Below are 22,973 nucleotides of genomic sequence, written 5' to 3'. Positions count from 1 at the left end.
TTGAAGACTCAAAGACATGCGCATATCCTCAACCTTCTAAAATCATGTTCTAGTTCAGGACTTCATTTCCAACCCACAATTTTGCTTTTATGCCCTCCAAGCTTGCTCCCCCCTAGTTTAGCGTCCACAGTGCTACCAGAATAATGCATAATGCATGTCAAGATAGGCTAATTTACCAGTTGTACAAAAAGTGTAGTAAAATTCATGCATGCCACTCTATGTACTATATTCTAATAATTAATATATTTCTTTTTCTCAGCAAGTGAAATTAAGGCCATCATGCTGTGCCCGCCAGGACAGCCAAGGGTTCATCGAGCCTGAAGGGGGCCGATGAAGGATGAAGAATAAAGATAGACAAAGAGAATAAGCTGAGTCTAGAACTCTAGATGGATCTTCTGTGCCTTACTGAGGCCACAGAACAGATCCAGACTGCAAAGCTGATGTTTTATTTATAGTCAGGAGCAAACAAGGTAGTTTACAATGTTCTTGTAAGTTTCACTTGTTTTGACAGCACTTGCTGCCCCTCCCACAGCCCATTCGCCACCCAAGAAAGATCTAGGGAGCAATCACAAGATCAAGCTTTATGCTTAGACTTGTTTGCGACTTTGCCAGCAGGTCAGTCTGAGCCTTACCCCTAGAACCGCTCCCTACATCATGCTACTATTTTTAATTGCTTATTGTTATTAACAATATTCAACAATTGTTTTGAGCAGAAGTAAAGGCTTATTTATATTCACCTTGATTTTGCTCTCATAAATTTATTTTCAATCTACAAATGTTAAAGTCAGCTGATACTTTTTGTAAGAATCCTGAAAAGCCACTTATCTATTTTTATTTTTATTTTTCCTTCCAATTTCTTTCCCCTATTAACACCTGTTCATGGTATGCTACATATTTGTAGGAAAAACATGAGCAAATACGAGATCCCATGTTAAACTTTCTATGTCTTCAAAATCTATTGGATTACCTGTTCCCTATGCCTTCTTGAAAACTGAGAACAGGCTAAATTTATCTTTATTAGTCCAACCACTATAACAGTTCCTCACCCTTTAGATATAAATAATCCTGTAGTTTAGAAGTAATAAAATTAAATTAGAAAGCACAACTCAAATCTATACAACCAGGACATATCTCTTGGCTCTGTTTAATATCCTTTCTCATGGGTCTTAGGTTTAGACTCAAAAGAATGGTGACTGCAAAAACAAGTAGATTGAAGAAGCATTTCTGATTACATTTACTCCATAATCAATAAATGTATGCATTCAAGTTATTTTAGCTCAAGACATTAACTTAAATCTACTGGATTTGGCCAAAACTATATTTCAGAATTCTATCAGAGAATCAGCTATGTTGGTGATTTCATTGGTTCCTAAAGTACTTACATGTAGCCTATCCTAAAAAAAAATTTTTTGACCTAAAAAAATGTTTTCAACTTTTTCTTCCAGTTCTTTTCTCAATCAGCAGACTGTCAACAGACGGATTTAGCCTCGCACACTAGTAACTAATGATTGTTTTAGCTACAATATATGACACTGCATAGCAAACATTAATGAATAAACCAGAAAATACATCTTTAATTAACTACTTATGTTGCTAGTGTACTTATTTGCCTGTTTGCCTCTATTTATTTGACTCAAACAACTCATGAATTTATACATTCTGACTTACTTCTTTTTGAATATGGCAGATATGGTAATATTGCAAAGAATTTTAGTATTTTATCAGTGCCACTCATTGGTGGTTAACTGGAAGTATGAACTCAGGGACAGACTGATAAGCTAATAATAAGGACAAATTAAGATGTGATGGGAACACAAAGGAAGTATGGCATCTAATTTGGGGCTTAAATATAATTATAATAAGTCTGTTAGATGGCAAAGCAAATAAATGTATTCTGAATAGGAAATGAAAACAACTTCATTTGAAAAGTAAAGCAACCATAGAACTGAGCACTCCTAAGAAAATGTAAAATATTCAATATGGCTGGACTGCCTGATGTATAGGAAAGAGGGAGATCATGCTGGTCTCATAGTACTTGTGCAGAGGTAATCAATGATCAAGACAAGAAGGGCCTTCCCCCTGTCTTTCCGATATGCACTTTCATGTGTGAAGGATAATGGAATGATTGTAAGGTAACTGATATGGAAGACTTCCATTTAATGCATTACTCTGGTAGCATTGTGGGTGCTGAACTAGTGGGAAGCAAGCTTGGAGGATATAAAAGCAAAGTTATGGGTTGGCAGTGATGAAGTCCTGAACTAGAACATGATTTTAGAAGGGTGAAGACATGTGCTTAGCTTTGATTCTTTGAAGAGAGACAGAGAGAGAGAAAGAGAGAGAGAGAGAATGAATGTGTGTGTGTGTGTGTGTGTGTGTGTGTGTGTGTGTTTGAAGTTAAGCTTAGAAATTATTATTTTTTTAATATAAGTATTAAGTGTGTGGACAAAGTGATTCAGAACTACAGTGTTGTCTTCTCTATGAGCCTTCAGGATTCTTTTAGTTCTAAATTAGTACACTTGAAATAACTCTTGGCCCTGGGAATTGGGGTTGAGATAAATAGATCCAGGCAGACATTCTGTTTTTCTTCAACCTTAATATTTGTTTTAATTTTAGAAACTTTCCCCTACCCCCAAAATGTAATCTATTAAAATTAACTATTTTTTCATATTCTTGGACTTTTTGGTAAAAAAAAAAAAAAAACAAAACAAAAAAAACCTACTTGATCTTGCCTTCTTATTGTCTATTGCTTTGAAGTTTGTTCTATAATTCTACAACCATCATTTATGAATTTGATACTCTATTCTTTGAATTATAGCCCCATCCTCATTGATTCCTTAACTACTTTTCTCTATATAGTTTTCCCCAATTTTTTTCCTTTTTGCTTAACCCATTTTTTTTTCATTCAGTTGTACAGTCCACTCTGTTTTTACACATAAATTGCCAGCAAGTTTCCAGCTGTTGCTTTAAAGTATTTCTCTGGAGTTTTCATATCTATACTGACATAGTTTATATGGCAGTACTGTGTATTCTATAACAAATTATATTTTGAAGAAATTCTCTTTAAAAATTTATAGTAGTAACTTTAAAACCCAACTCAATTGGCAACAAGAAGAAAGCTTGTACAGTCTTGGGAAATATTGTTTTAACTTATTGAGTATTAGAGGGAACACCTGATGCTACAGACCAAAGAAATGTTTTGTGTGTTTTTTTATGGTTTTCTATGTTACACTCAATATTAGTTATTTTAGTGAAAACATATTTATTGCATCACCAAAGTTTAGTTATTGTTATTATTATTGAGATTCATAGCCATAGACTTGAACCATTTGTATATTAACTTGATTAGGATATTTAATGTAGTAGATCCAAAATTTATACATGAAACTGTTGCATTCCCTTTTGAACTTTAGGCTGCAGCTATTCAAATATACAAATACACATACACACAAACACATGAGTACTTGGAGATTTTCAACTTAATTACTAGATTAAAAATAGACAGTACAGTGTAAATGTATAACAAGCAAGAAACATTACTTGTGAAAAAAAGTACTTACGTCCATCACCACTCTCTTCATCTGCTCTCTTTCTCACTCCGACTCCGTCACAGAGAAAAGGGGGTCAGAAGACAGAGGAGAGTAAAGGAGAGAAGATAAAATAATGGTTGAATTGTTGTTGTTTTTTCCCCCCAAAGTCTGTGGCTTTCATATTTTTATTTGTTTTGTTGTTATTTTGTTCTTGTTTTTTCAAACCCAGTTTATAGCTTGCACAAAAATATCCCATATTTGATTCTGTTCCTGCTCATAGTGAGTTTCTGCAGTTTAACTGGACAGTGAAAGCCCTGAAGTGGGTGTTTCTCAACCTACTCAGCACTTTTATATGTTTTCAAGGCCACTGCATTGTGAATAAATATTTCATTGTGACTTCAACGCTAACACTCCTCTGTTTATGTATTTTCCATGCTAGCACTTTTTTCTTGAATACATTAAATTTCAAAGGAGGCATCTAGATGCCGGGTTGGTGTCTGTTCACAGCTTACCATAACCAAACACCAGTTGCTCTAAACCTAGCAGTGGCATGCCATTTCTGCCTAGCTGGGCCAGGAAAAATCTTCCCAGGGGGAAGGACTGCAACATTACTGCCACAAAACATGCTGAGCCGGGACCAAAGTCTCTGCATCATTTGTCGATTGCTGTGAAATAAATGAAATGGTTTAAAACACAACGTGAGCTTAGAACTTGAGTTGGGTGGCAGAGAAGTCCCCAGTGGCAAGAGAGGGTGGATTCCATTCAGCGAGCTCTTTTCAAACTTGTGACTGTGACGTATCTGTCAATGTCCATTCAGCAACCTGGGCATCTGGTCTCTGTTGTCGAACCATTGCCTTTGTAATTATCCAAAGTGTATGTATACATTTCAGGGACACCCTATATATGTGTGTGTGTGTATAATATATATGTGTATAATATATATGTATATATTTGTATATATGTGTATATGTATGCATTATTACATACACAGATTATTCCATTTTTTCTTTTAGTAGGTAAATATGTATGCATACAAAACATGCCACTTTTTTTTTTAATGTAACTATTGCTCAGCATGTCTTGCATTGCAGATGTGGTCAATAATAGGTAAAGAGAAATGGATTTAAACCAGACAAGCAAATATTCATAACGTTCAGTGAAATAACCCTCAAACCTTATAGGACAATCTCAAATCTTGAAAAATAATTAGATATTAGTCACACATAATCTGGTATCCTTGATGTAACTTAAGATACCCAACTGCGTTAATTTTTGGATTAGAATTCCCATGCTGATTTTGTCCTACATGACCTGAAAATAATACGGGAAATGCTACATTAGTGCTGATCAGATTTAATTGGCAGAATCTTCATAGTATCTGGAAACTCAGAAGAAGAGCTATCAATTTTGAATGCTTTGAATTTTTGTGTTCAATTTAATTTGGGGGAATGTTTTAGTCTGATAAGTTGCTGATTTTTTTGGCTCACCATGTTTTTGGTTTGTGTTTTTTTTTCAGAGTGACAGACATTTTCTTTTGTTTTTGTTGTTTCTTAAATAGTCTTTCCTTTTTAGAGTGGTTTTAGGTTTCACAGCAATTTGAAAGGAAGATACAGAGACTGCCCCTATCCTGGGATGGGGAATGTCTGGCCCTCAGGCCATATGAGGATGAGGCCCACAAAATCAATTGGTCTGGCCCTGCCAAGACTTTAGGGGTGAGTTAATTAAATGCTTGACCAGATATTGCAGGATAACTTTAAAAATATATATATTTTTTATTGATTTTTTTTACAGAGAGGAAAGGAGAGAGAGAGAGAGAGCTAGAAACATCGATGAGAGAGAAACATCGACCAGCTGCCTCCTGCACAACCCCCACTGGGGATGTGCCCGCTACCAAGGTATATGCCCTTGACTGGAATCGAACCCAGGACCTTTCAGTCCGCAGGCCGACACTCTATCCACTGAGCCAAACCAGTATCGGCTGCAGGATACTTTTTAAATTGATAATTTTGTATGGCCTGAGAATGATATTATAGATATCCATAGGACCCTTGGCAGACAAAAGGTTCCACACACGTGCCATACCGTCTGCCACAACACATGCAAAGCCTCCCCCGTCATTGACATCCCTCATCAGAGGCGTACACATGATCACCATCCAGAGTCTACCGAAGGGATGATTTTGGTGTTGTGCATTGTATGGTTTGGATAAGTACTTTCTATCATGCATCCACCAGTATAGTATCACAGAGAGTTATTGCACTGCCCTAAAAGTCTGTGCTCTGCCTATTCCTCTCTCCCTCCCGCCCAGCACTGAGGATCACTGATATTTTCACTGTTTCCATAGTTTTGCCTTTTCTGGAATGTCTTACAGTTGGAGTCACACAGTATGCAGCCTTTTCCGATTGACTTCTGTCACTCAGTAACATAGTATATTTAAGCTTTCATTTTTTTATTTTTTTTCACGGCTTGACAGCTAAGTTCTTTTTAGTGCTAAATGATATCCCATTGCCTGCATGTACCTCAGTTTATTCATCCATTTACCTGTTATTGAAGGAAATCTTGGTTGCTTCCAAGTTTTGGCAGTTACAAATAAAGGTGCTATAAATACCCAAGGGCAGGTTTCTGTTTGTGCAGAAGCTTTCAAATTATTAGAGTTCACCTTGTGCTTTTAAATAAACTCACTTTTAAAAAATGCTCTCTCTAAAAAGAGATTGGTTACCTATGCATGAAATAGGGATGGGATTTCAAAGTGTATTTAAAATTGAAGAGAGTCCCACAAGGATCACAAATGATGAAAGAAGGCAATTATATGGGGATGGTGGGTCCTGGAATTATTTTAGTCTTTAGGGAAGCACGGGAGCTGGCAAAATTAGGTCAGGATGCTGCGCTGAGGGAGTGGTTGCTGCACAGCTACTTATCTCAGCAGTTAAGAAACTGCTTCCAAATGACTACCCAGTTAAGCTCAGCTGACACATTGGAACTTAACTGACAAGTTGGCACATACAAGTGGACATCTTGCACCCACATTTAGTACATATTTAGTTCCCCGAGTGTATTGGCTCTTAAGTTTATTTTCAGGCCTTTCCTGAACCAAGCCTGAGGCGGTGGTAGCTTTCATTCCAACATGGCATTCTAGAATGCTTGACAAGCTCATGGACAGAGAGCCTGTGTCAGTATTTTTGACAGAAAGTCAGCCAGACAAAACAGGAAACACTAAAGACAAGATGAGGAATACAAATTTAAGTAATTTCTTTTTTTTCTTTCTTAAGTTGATTAGACTTATATTAGGCACTGGAAGAGTGCCTAATATAAGTCAATTTATAATTGATATACACAGGACAAATAAGTTGAGTCAATTTATAATTGATATACACAGGACAAATAAGTTGAATACTAATTTCTAATGACTTATTCTACTTCCAAAATGGTGCATACTAATTCCTGTCTTATGCATTGGGGCACAAAGTGTGGTGTGAAGTTTGAAGGAAAGGTCATTTGATTGTAAAAGGTGGGAGCAGAACACCCTTTCCTTTCTGTTAATTTATTTTCATTTTATTAAATTTATTAGGATCACATTGGCTGATGCAATTATATACGTTTCAAGTGTACAATTTCGTAGTACATCATCTTATATAGTGTATTATGCAGTTGACACCCACAGTCAGATCTCCTTGCTTCATCATATATTTGATCCTTTACCGTCTCTACCCCCCTTTCCCTCTGGTCACTACCATAGTGTTATCTATGTCTACAACTTTTGCTTGTTTTTTTTTTTTCTGTTCATTTTTTGTTTTCAGTTTTATATTCCACATATGAGTGAAATCATATGGTTCTGTGAATTATTTAACATAAGTGAGAACACAATTTATGTGTGTGATTTATATATATTTATACACATACACATACATATGTATATAAACATTCAGATATAGATAAGTGGGTATAGATAGATAGGGAATAATTAATTCTGCATCTTCACCAGAGTCCTGTCTTTCTAAGGAAAAAAAAATTACACTCATTCTTTTACCATATTGTCACCTTCAGATGTGCCCTGAAATAGCAGTTTATTGAAAGTGTGTAGCCCTTTCATTACCTTAGAGAGTAGACAGTTCAGAAATGGCTTATTCTCTTTGCATATGATAAGTGGCTACATATATTTTAGAAACAAAGTATATGTGATTTTAAAGGTTTGAACACACAGAAAGGAAAGCCAACATCATATACTGTACTAGTTCAGTATGAGCCTTAAGCTACACACACAAAAAAAATCAGTCACTTTTGAATACTTGATTTATTTTTGTGTACTGAATTTTAGAATTCATGTTTTTCATTTTGTTTTGACAGTTAAGTGTGTGAGAAACAAAATGGGTAATTTTTATCAAATAATTATACAAGATAATAAAACATATTATATGTATGAATATTAGTTCATTTATATTCATGCAGTTTCCACGTTTTCCTACTATACTATAAATGTTTTTTTAAGCGTCTTCAAATATTTTTGGAATGAGTAAAGTAGAATATAAATAAGAATAATTTTAATAGAGATCTAATGCAATGATGAGCAACTCGATGGAATAAAAGATATAAAGAGCGAAACAGCAAGAATAAGGCAAATTTGGACTGAAGACTTGCCTCTGTCCCTCATTAGTCAATTCACCTGTCTGTCCTTCAGTGTTTTTTTTTTTCTTTAAAATTGAAGATACTGAGAAATTGTGAAAGTGCTTTAAAAACCCAGCATGCTGCATGAGTGGCGTAAAGTACTATTAGGAAGCCTTATTGCATTGTTTTACCGGCAGCAGTTCATGGAAGAAATTGATTTCCTGATGGAGCCTATTCATTTGCACTCTTGGCAGTGGCTAAAATTGAGGGAACTGTCCTTCTTGTTCAGTTTACATAGCTTGCATTTTGAATTTTAGTTTCACATATGGCAAACTTGCTTTGGCTTCCTGGATCCTGGAAGCTAGAATGCCTGTTGTGCAGGAAATAATGAGCAAAACTGTCCTTTAAAAATATTTGAATTCTAGACTTCAATAAAATTGAGTAATAGACCTTTCCTCTTTTAAATATTCACTCTCTGAGTTTTACCTACTGTACTCAGTCCCTGGTCCAACACTTGGAAGGAAGTGTAGGGCTTGCACATTTCTCAAATACTCAGAGATGGGCTGCAAATGTTAAGGTGCAGTAGGTAGTGCAAGGACCAGCATGCTAACTGGCAAGATTTACAAAATTCACAAACATTGAAAACACCAATTATTTTAGCACCATAAATTGAAGTTGTCATGCAGAACAAAGAATAAATTATTTCCAAGTAAATTTCATGCAGAGAAAATAAATTTGAAATTTGCATCTTACTCTTTTATTAGTGTAGATATGACTGAGATCATATGATTCTTAACTTTTTCTGAATGACTCATTTTGTTTAGCATGATATTCTCTAGATCCATCCATATTATTGCAAAGGCACTGTTTCCTTGTTTCTATCACAAAATAATATCCCATTGTACTTAAATACCACTTTCTCAAATGACACCAGCTATTTTCATCTCTTGGATGTGGTGAATAACACTTCAATGAACATAATGATGCATGTATCTTTGTGAATAATTGTTTTCAACTTGGATGTTAAGTACTCAAAGAGTGGTTGCTGTGTCATATGGTAATTATTCTTGATTTTTTGAGGGGCCTCCATACTATTATCCGTAGTGACTATAGCAGTTTATATTCCACCAGCAATGCATGAAGGTTCCTTTTATCCACAATGTCTTGTTATTACTTGTTTTGTGGATAGTAGCCATTCTAACAGGTATGAGGTAGTATCTTGTAGTTTTGATTTGCCAAAGCCATTCTGGAAAAAGAATGAAACTGGAGGTATAATACTACATGACTTCAAATTATACTACAAAGTGATGATAATCAAAACAGCATGGAATTAGAAAAAAACAGACATACAAACCGATAGAACAGAATTGATAGCGTAAAAATAAACCCATATGTATATGGGCAAATAATTTTAAACAAAGGAGCCAGGGACATATAGTGGAGAAAATAAAGTCTCTTCCATAAGTTGTGCTGGGAAAATTGGAAAGCTACATGCAAAATAATGAAACTAGACTACTGTTAGTTCCATATACAAAAATTAAATTAAAATGGATTAAAAACCTAAATATATGAACTGAAGTAATAAATTATATAAAAGAAAACATATGTACTAAACTGATGGACTTTGGTCTTAGAATTTTATAAACTTGTTCCGAAGGTAAGGGAAGTAAAGGCAAAAATAAATGAATGGGACTATATTAAACTAAAAAGTTTCTGCACAGCAAAATAAATAGCCAACAAAACAAAAAGACAGGTGAAAGGCAGGCAGGCAGAGGCCATTAGGGGCAATCAGACAAGCAAGCAGAGGTGGTTGGGGGTAATTAGGCAGGCAGGCAGAGTGGTTAGGGGAAATCAGGCAGACAGGCAGGTGAGCAGTTAGGAGCCAGCAGTCCTGGATTGCAAGAGGGATCCTAGATTGGGAGAGGGTGAAGAGTGGCCTGAGGGACCTCTTGTGCATGATTTTGTGCACTGAGCCTCTTGTAGTAGATATATGAAAAAATGCCCATCTTCACTAGATTTAGGTTAATGCAGATAAAACAACTATTTCCATTGGAAGGGCACAGGTGTTTTAGCCAAGTAATGAAATAATCAGCTTTGAAATTTGATGAAATCATTTGAGTCACATTATGGAGATTGGATTAAAGAATTGGAGGACTGGGTCAGTGATGGTTTTATTAATTCAGTTCTGAACTAAGAAGTAGTGGGCATGGTGAGGAAAAAGAAAATATGATAGATGTTTAAGGAACTAGGGATGGCAGCACTTGGTAAGGATTGGTGTTGGGAGAAATGGAGGAAGACTAGGATAAATTAGTTGGGAAATTGAAGTTGGAAAGAAACCTTTAAAGCAGTGATTGTGGCCTGATTAAATTTAGGATACTAAGGAAAGGGAGAGAAGAGAATCAATAAAAGGAGGCTTTTAGAGCTCTCTTTGGGATGCTTGCATTGATGGAATTGAGAAAGTCCTATATTATCTATTTTTTAAATTATTGTTCATTTATAGTTTTCTTTATATTTATATTTAGTTTAATCTGTTATAAATTATTAAATAGCATTGAGTGGTTAAGGTTACACACACACACACACACACACACACACACACACACACACACTAAGTGGCTAGATTATTATTATCTCCAAATGTATAATAATCTGGCTATTCAGTATATTTGTAACTCAAATGGGTACCAAAAGTATGCTAGACTTTTGCTGGAGATCAATCGCCTATTGGTCCTGAGCTTTCTGTCAGCCATTGCAAAGGGGAAAACTGTTCAGGTGCATGATTTATAGTATCTTTGATATCAAATAAATGAGGTACTCAAGAGAAGTACACTGAGTGGCCAGATTATTATGCATTCAGAGATCATAATAATCTGGCTACTCAGTGTGTGTGTGTGTGTGTGTGTGTGTGTGTGTGTGTATCTATATCTATATCTATATCTATATCTATATCTATATCTATATCTATATCTATATCTATATCTATCTATCTATATCTCTCTATATATAGAGAGAGAAATACTAGCCTGTTAACCGGGGAGTTCCCTTTTTAATTACGCAACGTACAACGGGCGCATACTCTTTCACTAGGATGTGTCAGTACGTCATGCCCAGTGGACGTAATTTTATATTATTATTTTTATTTATTTATACTTAATTAAAATAAATGAAATATATATTTTTTCGTTTATTTATATATAAAGCACAAAAGAAAATACAAAATTACAAATAGAAAAGAATACCAACAAAAAATGGAAACATCGAATTAAAAAATTATAAATTTTACAATTATAAAGATTACAAAAAATATATATTTTTTATTTCTATACACAATAGAAAATATAAAAAAGTTAACAATTACAGAACAATAAACAAAAGCACACAAATAAAATAGAAATATTGAGTTTAAAAAATTGAAATATAGATGTAAAAATTCAAAACTCAACTTCCATGTGATATATTTTAAAACAATTGTTGATACATAGTGCTACCTTACAATCCGGACACCAGTATGTAGATTCTTTCCTAACACCTTTTTTGTAGCAAACTGGGCATTTCCTGGATTTTGTTTTTCCTATATTGCTTTTCATTTGTTCTGGAAAATGCCTTTCAACTAAGCGTGATGGTTTAGATGTAGAGCTGCTTGTTGATGTCTTTGGGTTGGTTTTCACTATGTTGTTATCTACCAATTTCTCTACACACTCTATCAAAAAGTGGGATTGATCCAAATGACCTTTATCTTTTTTGTATATAACATATGCTTTGAAGCAGCACATATCAATTAGTCGTAGAAATTTTTTTTTATAAATTTTTTTTTTTTTTACCCTATTACAGGCAGCCGTGTAGGCCACCATAACTCCATCTCCCAAATCTACGCCGCCCATATTCTTGTTATAATCCAGGACAACATTCGGTTTTTCTTGCCTTCTTCCTCTCTTTTCAATCATTGTCTTTTTGTCATTATGAATAGAACTGAGCATCAGCACATCTTTTTTATCCTTCCATTTTAAAACCATAAGTTTGTCTTTGATTCTTACTATATGTTCATTTTTCTGTAATTTTTTTGTTTTTATTTCACTGGGGATTCCGACTTTGTTTATCCTCATTGTTCCAACAATGTCTGTATTGTTTTGACACAAGAGTTCAGCCAAATGAATTGACATATAGAAATTATCTAAGTAAATCCTATACCCTTTATTCAGTAACTCATGTGTTAACTCCAAAACAATTCTTGTTGATTGTTTTTCTTGTGGGTAGTTCGAACCATAATTTGTGTCCTTGCCTGTGTATAAAATTATATTTTGTACGTATCCAGATTGGCTTTCACTCAAAATAAACAACTTCATTCCAAATGTAGCTCTTTTTGTAGATATATATTGTTTCCAAGATAAATTCCCTTTCCATAATAAAAGAGATGCATCTACGCATATTTCTCGTTCACATACATAAAAACTTTTAAACTTTTCTGACAAATTATTGATGATTGGATCAATTTTATATGTTTTTCTATTATATAAAGGTTGAAGATATAAAAAATATAAGTAAATGATATATAATACAAAAATACTAGGTAGGTAAGTGTAAGTACGTACCCATCACTGCTCACCCAGAACACGTCCACCACTCTCAATAGCGAAATTATACTGATTCCCTCCGTGTCTTAAATTCATGTGGAGACATGTATGGATGACTAATACCTTTGTTGTTCGGAAATATACATCCCACCCGTTTCAGGGCGCAACATATATTTCAAGGACATATTCATATGTCCTATCCGTACCCGATATTGTTTATGTTTGACATATTTATACGGCCCGCTCGGTTAACAGGCTAGAGGCCCGGTGCACAAAATTTGCACATGGGTTGGGGTCCCGTCAGTCCAGCCTGCGCCCTCTCTAATCCGGGATCCCTCTCACAATCTGGGACTGCTGGCTCCTAACTGCTCACCTGTCTGCCAGCCTGATTGCCCCTAACTGCCTCTGTTTGCTGGCCTGATTGCTCTAATTGCCACCCCTGATGGCTTGGTCACCCCTAACTGTCACCCAGCCGGCCTGGTCACCCCTTATATTGATCCCCCCTGCTGACCTGGTGGTCCCATGCATCCTGCTGTTTGGTTGTCCATCTGGTGGTTTTGGTCAGCAGGGGGATCAGTACATATATACATACATACACACACATGTGTGTGTGTGTATGTTTGTGTGTGTGTGTGTGGAGTGTGTGTGTGTGTGTGTGTGTGTGTGTGTGGAGTGTGTGTGTGTGTGTGTGTGTGGAGTGTGTGTGTGTGTGTGTGGAGTGTGTGTGTGTGTGTGGAGTGTGTGTGTGTGTGTGTGTGGAGTGTGTGTGTGTGTGTGTGTGGAGTGTGTGTGTGTGTGTGTGTGTGTGTGTGTGTGGAGTGTGTGTGTGTGTGTGTGTGTGGAATGTGTGTGTGTGTATGTGTTATAATTGTTGGTGGCCAATTCTGTGTTAATTTTTAAAAGTATAAAATATTCCCACATAGTCAAAACTCTTAATTTTTCTTCTTCCTTAAGTATTTTCAATTTCCAATTAATTCCAAGGATAAAGAGTGATAGCTTCTTAAGAGCAGTTCCACTTCTTCCTCCCAAATACTAACTAATAATAGCAAATATGTGACCAGGCAGGCAGAAGATGACAGTTGGGGGCAACCAGGCCTGCAGGGGAGGGCAGATGGGGGAGGACCAGGCCTGCAGGAGAGGGCAGATGGGGGAGGACCAGGCCTGCAGGGGAGGGCAGATGGGGGAGGACCAGGCCTGCAGGAGAGGGCAGATGGGGGAGGACCAGGCCTGCAGGAGAGGGCAGATGGGGGCCACCAGGCCTGCAGGGAGGACAGTTAGGGGTGACCAGGTTAGCAGGGGTGAGCAGTTAGGGGCAGTTGGGATGGCAGGGGCACAGTTAGGCATCAATCAGGCTGGCAGGGGAGTAGTTAAGGGGTGATCAGGCTGGCAGGCAGAAGCAGTTAGGGGCAATCAGGCAGGAAGGCAGGCGAGCAGTTGGGAGCCAGCAGTCCTGGATTGTGAAAGGGATGTCTGAGGGGTCCCAGATTGGAGAGGGAGCAGGCTGGGCTGAGGGATACACATCTTCCTCCTCCCCCCTGTGCATGAATTTTGTACACCAGGCCTCTAGTTTATTATAAACTTTAAGTACTCTATCAAATTAGGCATTAATTTACTGATACAGTTTTTATAAATTTAAATAGAAATGTTCTATGTCCAGATAAATGTAAGCCTTAAGTGAGCTAGATGTTAATTAATTTGATGATACTATATAGCACTCAACTGAAGTCCCAGGCATTCATTTATTTAACCCTATGAAACAGATATGGTCATCATGCTTATATTATAAGCAAGGTCCTAAGGAAGTCGTCGAAGGCCACACTTGTATGGCAAGGTTAGGGGTATCTTACTCCAGACCCTTACATCCAGCAGAGTGCATGTCCTCAAATAAAGAACAATGCTATTATGCAAGCATTCTTCCTCTCCAGTGGTATCATTCATTCTTTACTGTGCCAGAAAGTGTCATATGCCATAGTCCTAGTAAATGTACTATAGATTTTAATTTAAAAAATAACCAAAAAAATTTTTTTCCTGACTTACTTTGACCGATCTTATATTGACAATTAAATAATAGTTTGCTAAAAATAAAATTCTTTCAGAGCCTTTATTGGCTTAAGGAGATGAGGATCTTAAAAGGTTGAGTCTCCAAGGCTTCTTCCACATAATATTCTTACTCTCTAAAACATAAGAGTAAGCTAAGCTGTCAACAGCATTGAAATTTAAAATGTAAAAATAGCTGTTTGCAATTAAAATTAAAAAAAAACGTTTATAAAGTAAAAATAGCTGTGACACTTTTAGAAAATATTTTATGCTGACATTGTAACTTAATTGTTAACAAAGTTGGCATTTAAAGATTTAACTGTTATGAGCTTCCATTTAGTTAAGGAATTCAAAAGAAATCTCTCCCTGCCTGGTCAGCATTGCTCAGTAGTTGAGCATCAACCTGTGAACCAGGAGGTGGTTCAGTTGCTGGTCAGGGCACATATCTGTGTTGCAAGCTTGATCCCCAGTGTGGGGGTTACAGGAGGCAGCCGATCAATAATTCTCTCTCATCATGATGTCTCTATCTCTTTTCCTCTCTCTTCCTTTCTGAAATTAATAAAAATATATTAAAAAAAGAAAACCCTCCTTATAAAACCTTAAAATAAAGCTTAAGTTTGCATTTTAAAATATTTTTATTTAATGTGTTTTATAACACTTTTACAACATGGTTTATAACATGTATCGCTATTGAAAGGATATGCCTAAATCAAAACACGCTACCGTACTGCATGTTGTCTTTAAAAATCATCCCAGTAAAAATTTTTAAAAGGAATAGAATAATGCATATGGAAGTTGGTGGTATTTTGAATTATCAATCACTTTCCCCCACATATTTCAGCACACTTTCCAGTGGGGTTTTATTTTGCTATATCGAAGGGGAGCTTTTCGGTGAAAGTAACTATTTAGCATCTAATCAGGACAAGCAGTACATGTCAGCTTAGGCTTTGATCCCTGCTTTTAGTCAGTGTTTTATGATTGGCATGTAGCTCTAGTGAGTTTTGCCTGAATGACACTTGCCAACCATCAGTGGGCCATATGCTGTGATGGGGAGAGTTGCTATGAGCTGCCAATGGGCCATCTGGAAAAATGCTTACTGAGTAGTCTAAAGATTGCTCAGAAGTAGAGGTGAGAGCCAGCGGCCCCTGGAATAGGTCTGGATCCCATCACACTGAGACCTGGATGTGACCTTAGCAATTAAGTCTCCTGGAGGTATAATAAAGGGCCGTAATCATACTTAGCCAGGCATGGGTTTCATAGTGACATCAAGTACTACATTCTGTTTATTTGAAAGAAATCTAGACATTTTATTGGGACGATGTTCATAGCTGAAATTATAGTATGAATGCTAGCCAAAAGCATGGCCACTAGTTGGATTGCTTCTGTCAGAGAGGTTGTTATTTAAAGCCTAGACTTACTGATTCTCATTTTTAAACTAGTGGCCTGGTGCATGAAATTCGTGCATGGAGGGGGGGTTCCCTCAGCCCAGCCTGCACCCTCTCCAGTCGAGGAATGCGTGGGGAATGTCCGATTGCTGGCATTCAGACATCTCTCTCACAATCTGGGACTACTGGCTCCTAACTTTTCACCTGCCTGCCTTCCTGATCGCCCCTAACTGCCTCTGCCTGCCTGCCTCATTGCCCCTAACTTCCTTCCCCTGCCAGCCTGATGTCACCCAGAACTGCTCTCCCCTGCCAGCCTGATCTTGCCCCCAACTGCTCTCTCTTGTTAGCCTGATCTTGCCCCCAATTGCCTCTGCCTGCCAGATCTTACCCCAACTGCCCTCCTCTGCCAGCCTGATCTCAACTCCCAACTACCCTCCTCTGCCAGCCTGATCTCAATGCCCTGTAGTAAAGATAAAATTTACCATAAAAAAAAAAAAAAGCAAACTCTAGTATGGCTCAGTGGTTAAGCATAGACCTATAAACCAGAAGGTCGAGTTTGAATCATGGTGGTCAGGGTCAGGACACAGGCTTGTGGTTTCATGCTCAATGTCCACTGAGGGGGCATATGGGATGCAGCCAATCAATGATTCTTTCTCATCAATGATGTTTCTAATCATCTCTGCCTCTCCCTTCCCCTCTGAAATCAATAAAAAATATATTTAAAAAAAAAAAACAATAACACACAAAGGGAAAAAAAAAAAAAATACCAAAACAAGAGTAGCTGATTTTAGCTATAAAGCCAAACTAAAGCGTGGAAAGCAATATACACATGAAAGGTGAGGCACATGCATTGATCTATTGTGCATTGGCTTTGATATTGCATTATTTGCTGTTATAAAAATGCACACAGCACTGGTCAGTGTTTCTCAGTGTTTAGAACATGGGCCTGTGAAACAAAGTGTCACAGGTTTGATTCCCAAGGGCATGTAACTGGGTTGCAGGCCTTGGTCTGGATGCATCTGGGAAACAACTAATTTTAATGTGTCTTTCTCACATTGATATTCCTCTTTCTCTTTCTTTCTTACCCCCTCCTTTTCCCTCTCAGCTCTCAAAAAAAAAATCAATGGAAAAAAAGATTAACAAACAAAAAACACCCAAAAAGTGTACACAGTGGAATAAACCATATCTAAAAGATGTATATTTTGTATATAATGGTATTTACAATTTTGTGTGTAGATATATTTACATATATATACATGCATTTTATATATACATATATATATTGCTGAATATTTATGTATTAAATATCTATAAAGAAATAGCTCTACTTAATAAGATGAACAAAAAATTAAATAAAATTTGTATATAAATAATGATTGTAATCACATGTACAGCATGTGTTTTAATATACTTTAGAATAATTGAGTCAGCCTGCTATTAGTTTAATTAAATTTTTTACACCTTCTTGATTAGACAGCTAGTTTAATGACATCTTCCACACTTTGAGCTGTGAAGTTTGGCTCATTTTAAAGTTCTGTAATGAGAAGGAAAAATGTAAATCTGATGAATATCTTAACAGAATAAAAAAAAAAAAGTTGAGTTTTTACTTGTAAAAAAACAGCAGAATCCTGAGATGATTAGCATTTTTGCTTAAAATAAGTTTAGTGTGAGCATGATTGGCTATTTCATGGGTGAAAAACCTCTTTAAGGAATTGTATTCTATAGGGATATACTAGTAATCAGTGCTCAGAGAGCAAAGTAGAACATTACACATGCAATTGTGTGTGTTTGTCTGTTTTGCTGTATATTTAGGCAAATAACATCATCCTAGATGTGAACAAAGAGTATGTTATGATTATTTAGATAGGTTATACGAGAAGAAAATCTTAAATGTGTTATTAAGTGAGAGGCAAAGGAAGGTTTATAGTTATTCCTGTGGGAAATAATACAATACCTAATCTATACATATAAAAGCCTAACATGCTAAGTGTACCCTTTGGAGTTGGACAGATCTGGAGTTCAGTCACTCGCTAGGACATGTGTTGACCACCAGGGGGCGGTTTGTAACAAAGGAAGGCCATGGCCAGCAGTTGCTAGGGACCCTACCAGTGCAAGAATTTTGTGCCCTGGGCCTCTAGTCTGTAATAATAAAAGCGTAATATGCTAATTAGACCAGACATCTTTCTGGACTAAGCTGAGGCTGTGAGGGAAGCCCAGGTCCCAGGTGCTGGAGGGAAGCCTGGGTCCTGGGTGCCAGAGGGAACCTGATGCTGGCAGCTGGGGGAAGAAAGGCCTACTCTTGCATGAATTTCATGCATCAGCCCTCTAGTTAATAATACAAGAATAAATTCTGTTTCACGTACTGATAACTAACTTACTTTTGCCCTGCCCTGTATTTGTATAACTCTACTTAGCTGAGTATAAGCTTCCAGCAAGCTCAGTAGCCATTTTATATTTACTAGGAAATTACCATTGGTCTCTGAAGCTGAATATTTATAATCCGTAAAAATAAGAACTCTGTAGATAGACACTCTATTTTCACCTTGATTAAGCTAAAGAAAGTGAAGAAATGACTATACTTTGAACTTCACTTGAAATGCAAGACTAGAGTACTATAAAATATAGGAATCCCTACTATTTTGGATATGGTAAGACTGTTCAGTTAATTAGTCACATTATGTTAAAAAGTAATTATCAGAAAAGCATGCTACTCAGTAATAATTGAAAAAAATGGTAATATCTCTTACACCCATTTATTTCCAACAGGGTGTTTGTTTTAGTTTTTAGAAAGAAATGCAGCAATAATTATTTAGCACATAAAATCCTTCAAACAGTGGTCATATGCCATTTGTGAACCTTAGAATCTCAATGACTCTAGGTGCCCAAACCCCTTTACTTACTCATTGTTATATTACATAGCCCATGCCATGTTTGCCTCACTTGTTATTCACTGGTCCTTTGTAAGAGAAGGAACACAGTGAGAGCATCCTTGTTGATACTCTGTCTGGCTGATGAGGTCTTTTTAAATCTCTACTAGAGGCCCGGTGCATGAACATTCTTGCACTGGAAAGGGGTTCCTCAGCCCGACCTGCCCCCTCTCACAGTCTGGAAGCCCTCAGAAGCGGGAGATGACCCCAAAATCAGGGGAAGGCGATGCCCCCATCACACTGCTGCTACTGCCACTGCCAGCAGTGCAAGCCTCAACTAGCCCTGGTTTCCTGAGCCTCAGGTGGCCCTGGGTGGCTGGGCAGCCACCATCTGAGGCTTGGGTGCACCTTGGGTCCACCCTCGATGGCTGGGCAGCTGACATCTGAGGCTTGCCTGTGCTTCTGGCCAGCCCTAGGTGGCTGGGCAGCCAACATCCAAAGCTGGCCTGTGCCTCGGGCCACCCCTTAGAGGGCTGAGGGTGGGTTCGGCCGCACCATGCACCTACTACTCCCCCATGGGGCTGAAAGTACTGGGGCACTCTGGTGGGGCTGAGAGGACTGAGCACCCCCATCTTATGGCTATGGGTGCCGCCATCTTTGTGACAGCCTGATGGTTAATTTGCGTATTCCCTCTTTCTTAAATAGCATTGTTGAAATATTACAGATATCCACCCATTTCCATCCCATTGCTCCCCACCACCCAGATCCTGCCCTATACCAGACCTCCACCACCCTATTGTCTGTGCCCCTGGGTGATGCAAATATGCATATATGTTCTTTGGTTTATCTCTTTCTTCATCTTACTTTTTGGACACATTTACATTTTATCCCTCCTGGACAAATGGGAAATGAAGATTTCTATGATGGATTATTGCTACAGAGACCCATTTATGAAAAGTATTGTTGTTGTGGGAATAAGAGTTTAACTAAAAATATAATAATGGATCTCATAATGACTAATAGAGAAGGGAAAAGGAAAACAATACTATTAGCTTTATTTATGGCCATATTTATTTAGATACCCTATTTTGCCAATCCTTAATACTTAATTATGATACACGATGGCCTCATAACTTAATTAGTATAGTATATATCACTTTCATTTAATATCACTTAGTCTTTATAAAGTCCCTGGATATGACCATGATGTTGCCATTAGTTCTTTATTTTGAACTCTTTAATGTAGGCTTTTAACTCAGATAATTTTAAAATTATAATTTATTTTTGTACTTCTAAAACAAACAAGGTTTTTTTAGTGCCTGAAGTAGCTTCATGCAGTTAATTTATCAGATTATGAAAAAGAAAACAAACTCCACTAGAAAATCCTAGTGAGGAGTTCAGACTTCTTGAGGATTCAACCTTTCATTAATATATAAAAGAAAAGGGAAAAGAGAAGGGGAAACGTCTGCATAAACCTGTAGATCCCACAGTATTTTAATCCACTCATCTGCTGATAGGCACTTAGACTGTTTCCAAATCTTAGCTATCGTAAATTATACTGATATGAATTTAGGGGTGTATATGTCCTTACTGATGGGTGGTACATCTATATAATGGAATATTACACAGCTTCAAAGAAAAGAAAGAACTCTTAACATTTGCAACAGCATGGATGGGCCTAGAGCGCATTATGCTAAGTGAAATAAGCCAGTCAGAGAAAGATAACTATCACATGATCTAACTCATATGTGGAATCTAATGAACAACATAAACTGATGAACAAAAATAGGCACAGAGACATAGAACCATAGAACAGACTATCAGACCTCAGAGGGAAGGCAGGGGAGGATGTGGGGTGAAAAGATCAACCAATGAGCTCATATGGGTGTATGCATAACCCATAGACACAGACAGTGGGGTGGTGAAGGCTTGAGGGAGAGGGGGGAAGGGAAAAAGGGAAAAAGGGACATATGTAATACTTTCAACAATAAAGATTTATTTACAAAAAACAAAACAAAAACAAACAAACCTGTAGATTCCAACTCCCTTTCTGAAATTAAGAGGATACATTACAACTCTAAGAACATACATTGGAACTTGCTATATCTATCTACTCAGTAGACACTTAAAACTCTGACTTTATGTATGATTTTTAAATATGAATACACTTACTTTTATATATTTTAACATTTAAATTCCTTCCCAATCTTCTTTGCTATACCATATCACTCTAATGTTATGACTTTGCATTCATGGAAGAATCTTTGACAGATGTCTTCCTAAAATGTCGCTCCTTTTAACCGTGGCAATTATAAATTTGCTTTGAATGCTACTGGAGACTGACTACCTTTGAGGAAATAAAGGAAAACAATAGAAGGAGTAATGTTATTGTGTCTTCATCTAGGAAATCTGACCATTATCTTCTTTAGGACATAGACTTAGTTATATTCATGACCCAGTCATAGTGTCAGAGCATAGTAGGTACTCCGTGAATATTTCTATGATGAGTAAAGTTGCTAAACAATTGCCTGTACTAAACTAAGACATTGTGTCTGAATCAGCCTGTCTGAGTTTCTACTGAGCTTTTTTGAACAATGATAAAGAGCTTGCGTATTGTCAAGATGGGGGTAGTTAACCAAGATTAAAAAAAAAAAAATTAAAATGATAGAATGCTAAGGAACATTGTACCTAAAAATAGATCATTAGCTGGGAGGGGAAATAGAAATTGTGTAAAAGAAAATAGCAAGATCTATAAAAGAGATGACTTTTTAAGTCTGGTTCAGAAATTAAATCTGTGAATGTTGACAGCTCTGATGTATGATATAAAATTTCTTGTGAAGTTAGTGGATTGAAACTGAAGTGGATTCCCTGAAGTAAATTGGATGGCAAGCACTGTTGTTATAATTTACCATAGTGGTCGGCAAACCGCGGCTCGCGAGTCACATGCGGCTCTTTGGCCCCTTGAGTGTTCTAACGCCATTTGTTCAAAATAGACTTGTCCAGGCCGAAAAATGACTTCTGCACATGCGCTGTGAAGTTTCAATCGCACTGTATGTGTGCCCGCCTGTGGTATTTTGTGGAAGAGTCACACTCAGTGGGCCAAAGAACCACATGTCATCTCTGTAACATATACCAGTAAAAATGGATGTGTTTTTGTTGTTGTTAATTATAGTCAATAGCAATGGCTAAAGAAATGTAGTGCATAACTCTTGTATCTGGTTATGGTTGCCATCTCAAAAAATAAAATAAAATAAATCTTGCTCTTTGTAATTTAAACTTGCCAATATTGTATGTAGATATTAGAATAGAAACAAAGGTAAACAATGAGGAAGACAAGGGAGGTAAAAAGAAGGACACTGTAATTCAGTTGGAAGTCTAAAAGACCTGAAGGCCTTGCTAAAGAATTCCTCTGTTAACCTGTGGTGCAGAATTTACTTCATGAAGTGGTGAGTTTTGTTGTCAATGGCAAATAAAGTTGACCTCCTAGGTAAAGAAGAGTTGAAACAAATCGTGTAACAGAAAGAAAATGTAGAAATCTTAGAAAGGAAGAGCTACTAAATCAAATAACATACATTCCTTAACATAACTGATGAAAAATGAAATGTGGGAGGGATTTAACTCTGACAATACAGGAAGCATACTGAGAATTTTTTAAAAGCATATTTATGTGGCAGGGAACATATAACTAAGAATAGATAAGTAAGTGTAGTTTAAAATTATAAGTGCTGCTTGATTAAATTTAAAACATGTAATAAGCAAAGATATTTGAATCCATTGAGCCTAGGGACTGTGTGTTCAATTATATCTTAAGAATAAGAAAATGACCAGGGGATATACTCACTTCATGGGGAAGAATACAGTGTTTTATTCCTGGCCATTTACCTGTCCCAGCCTATCTACATTGTACCTTAAATGACCAATAAAAACAAGAAATCAAGCAAAACAGAGCAAATTGCTCAGCATGGGTTTATTTCTGATTCAGTC

At 36.9% G+C, this 22,973-nt stretch overlaps 1 protein-coding gene and 1 long non-coding RNA gene across 2 annotated transcripts in view; one reads left to right on the top strand and one right to left on the bottom strand.

Moving 5' to 3' along the window:
- Positions 1-22,973, top strand: part of PTPRD (protein tyrosine phosphatase receptor type D) — a 1,977,099-nt gene that overhangs the window by 148,020 nt on the left and 1,806,106 nt on the right. The gene's annotated exons all lie outside the window — the stretch shown is intronic.
- Positions 2,685-22,973, bottom strand: part of LOC311629901 — a 1,265,484-nt gene continuing 1,245,195 nt past the window's right edge. Inside the window, exon 3 of the long non-coding RNA XR_014796288.1 lies at positions 2,685-2,715. This is a non-coding gene — a long non-coding RNA (uncharacterized lncRNA). The remainder of the gene's footprint in view (positions 2,716-22,973) is intronic.

Source organism: Pipistrellus hanaki, assembly GCF_964339955.1.
Source record: "Pipistrellus hanaki genome assembly, chromosome: 11".
In the NCBI taxonomy this organism is placed as follows: Eukaryota; Metazoa; Chordata; class Mammalia; order Chiroptera; family Vespertilionidae; genus Pipistrellus; species Pipistrellus hanaki.
The sequence above is the reverse complement of the archived record's forward strand: the minus strand, read 5'-3'. Positions and strand labels throughout refer to the sequence as shown.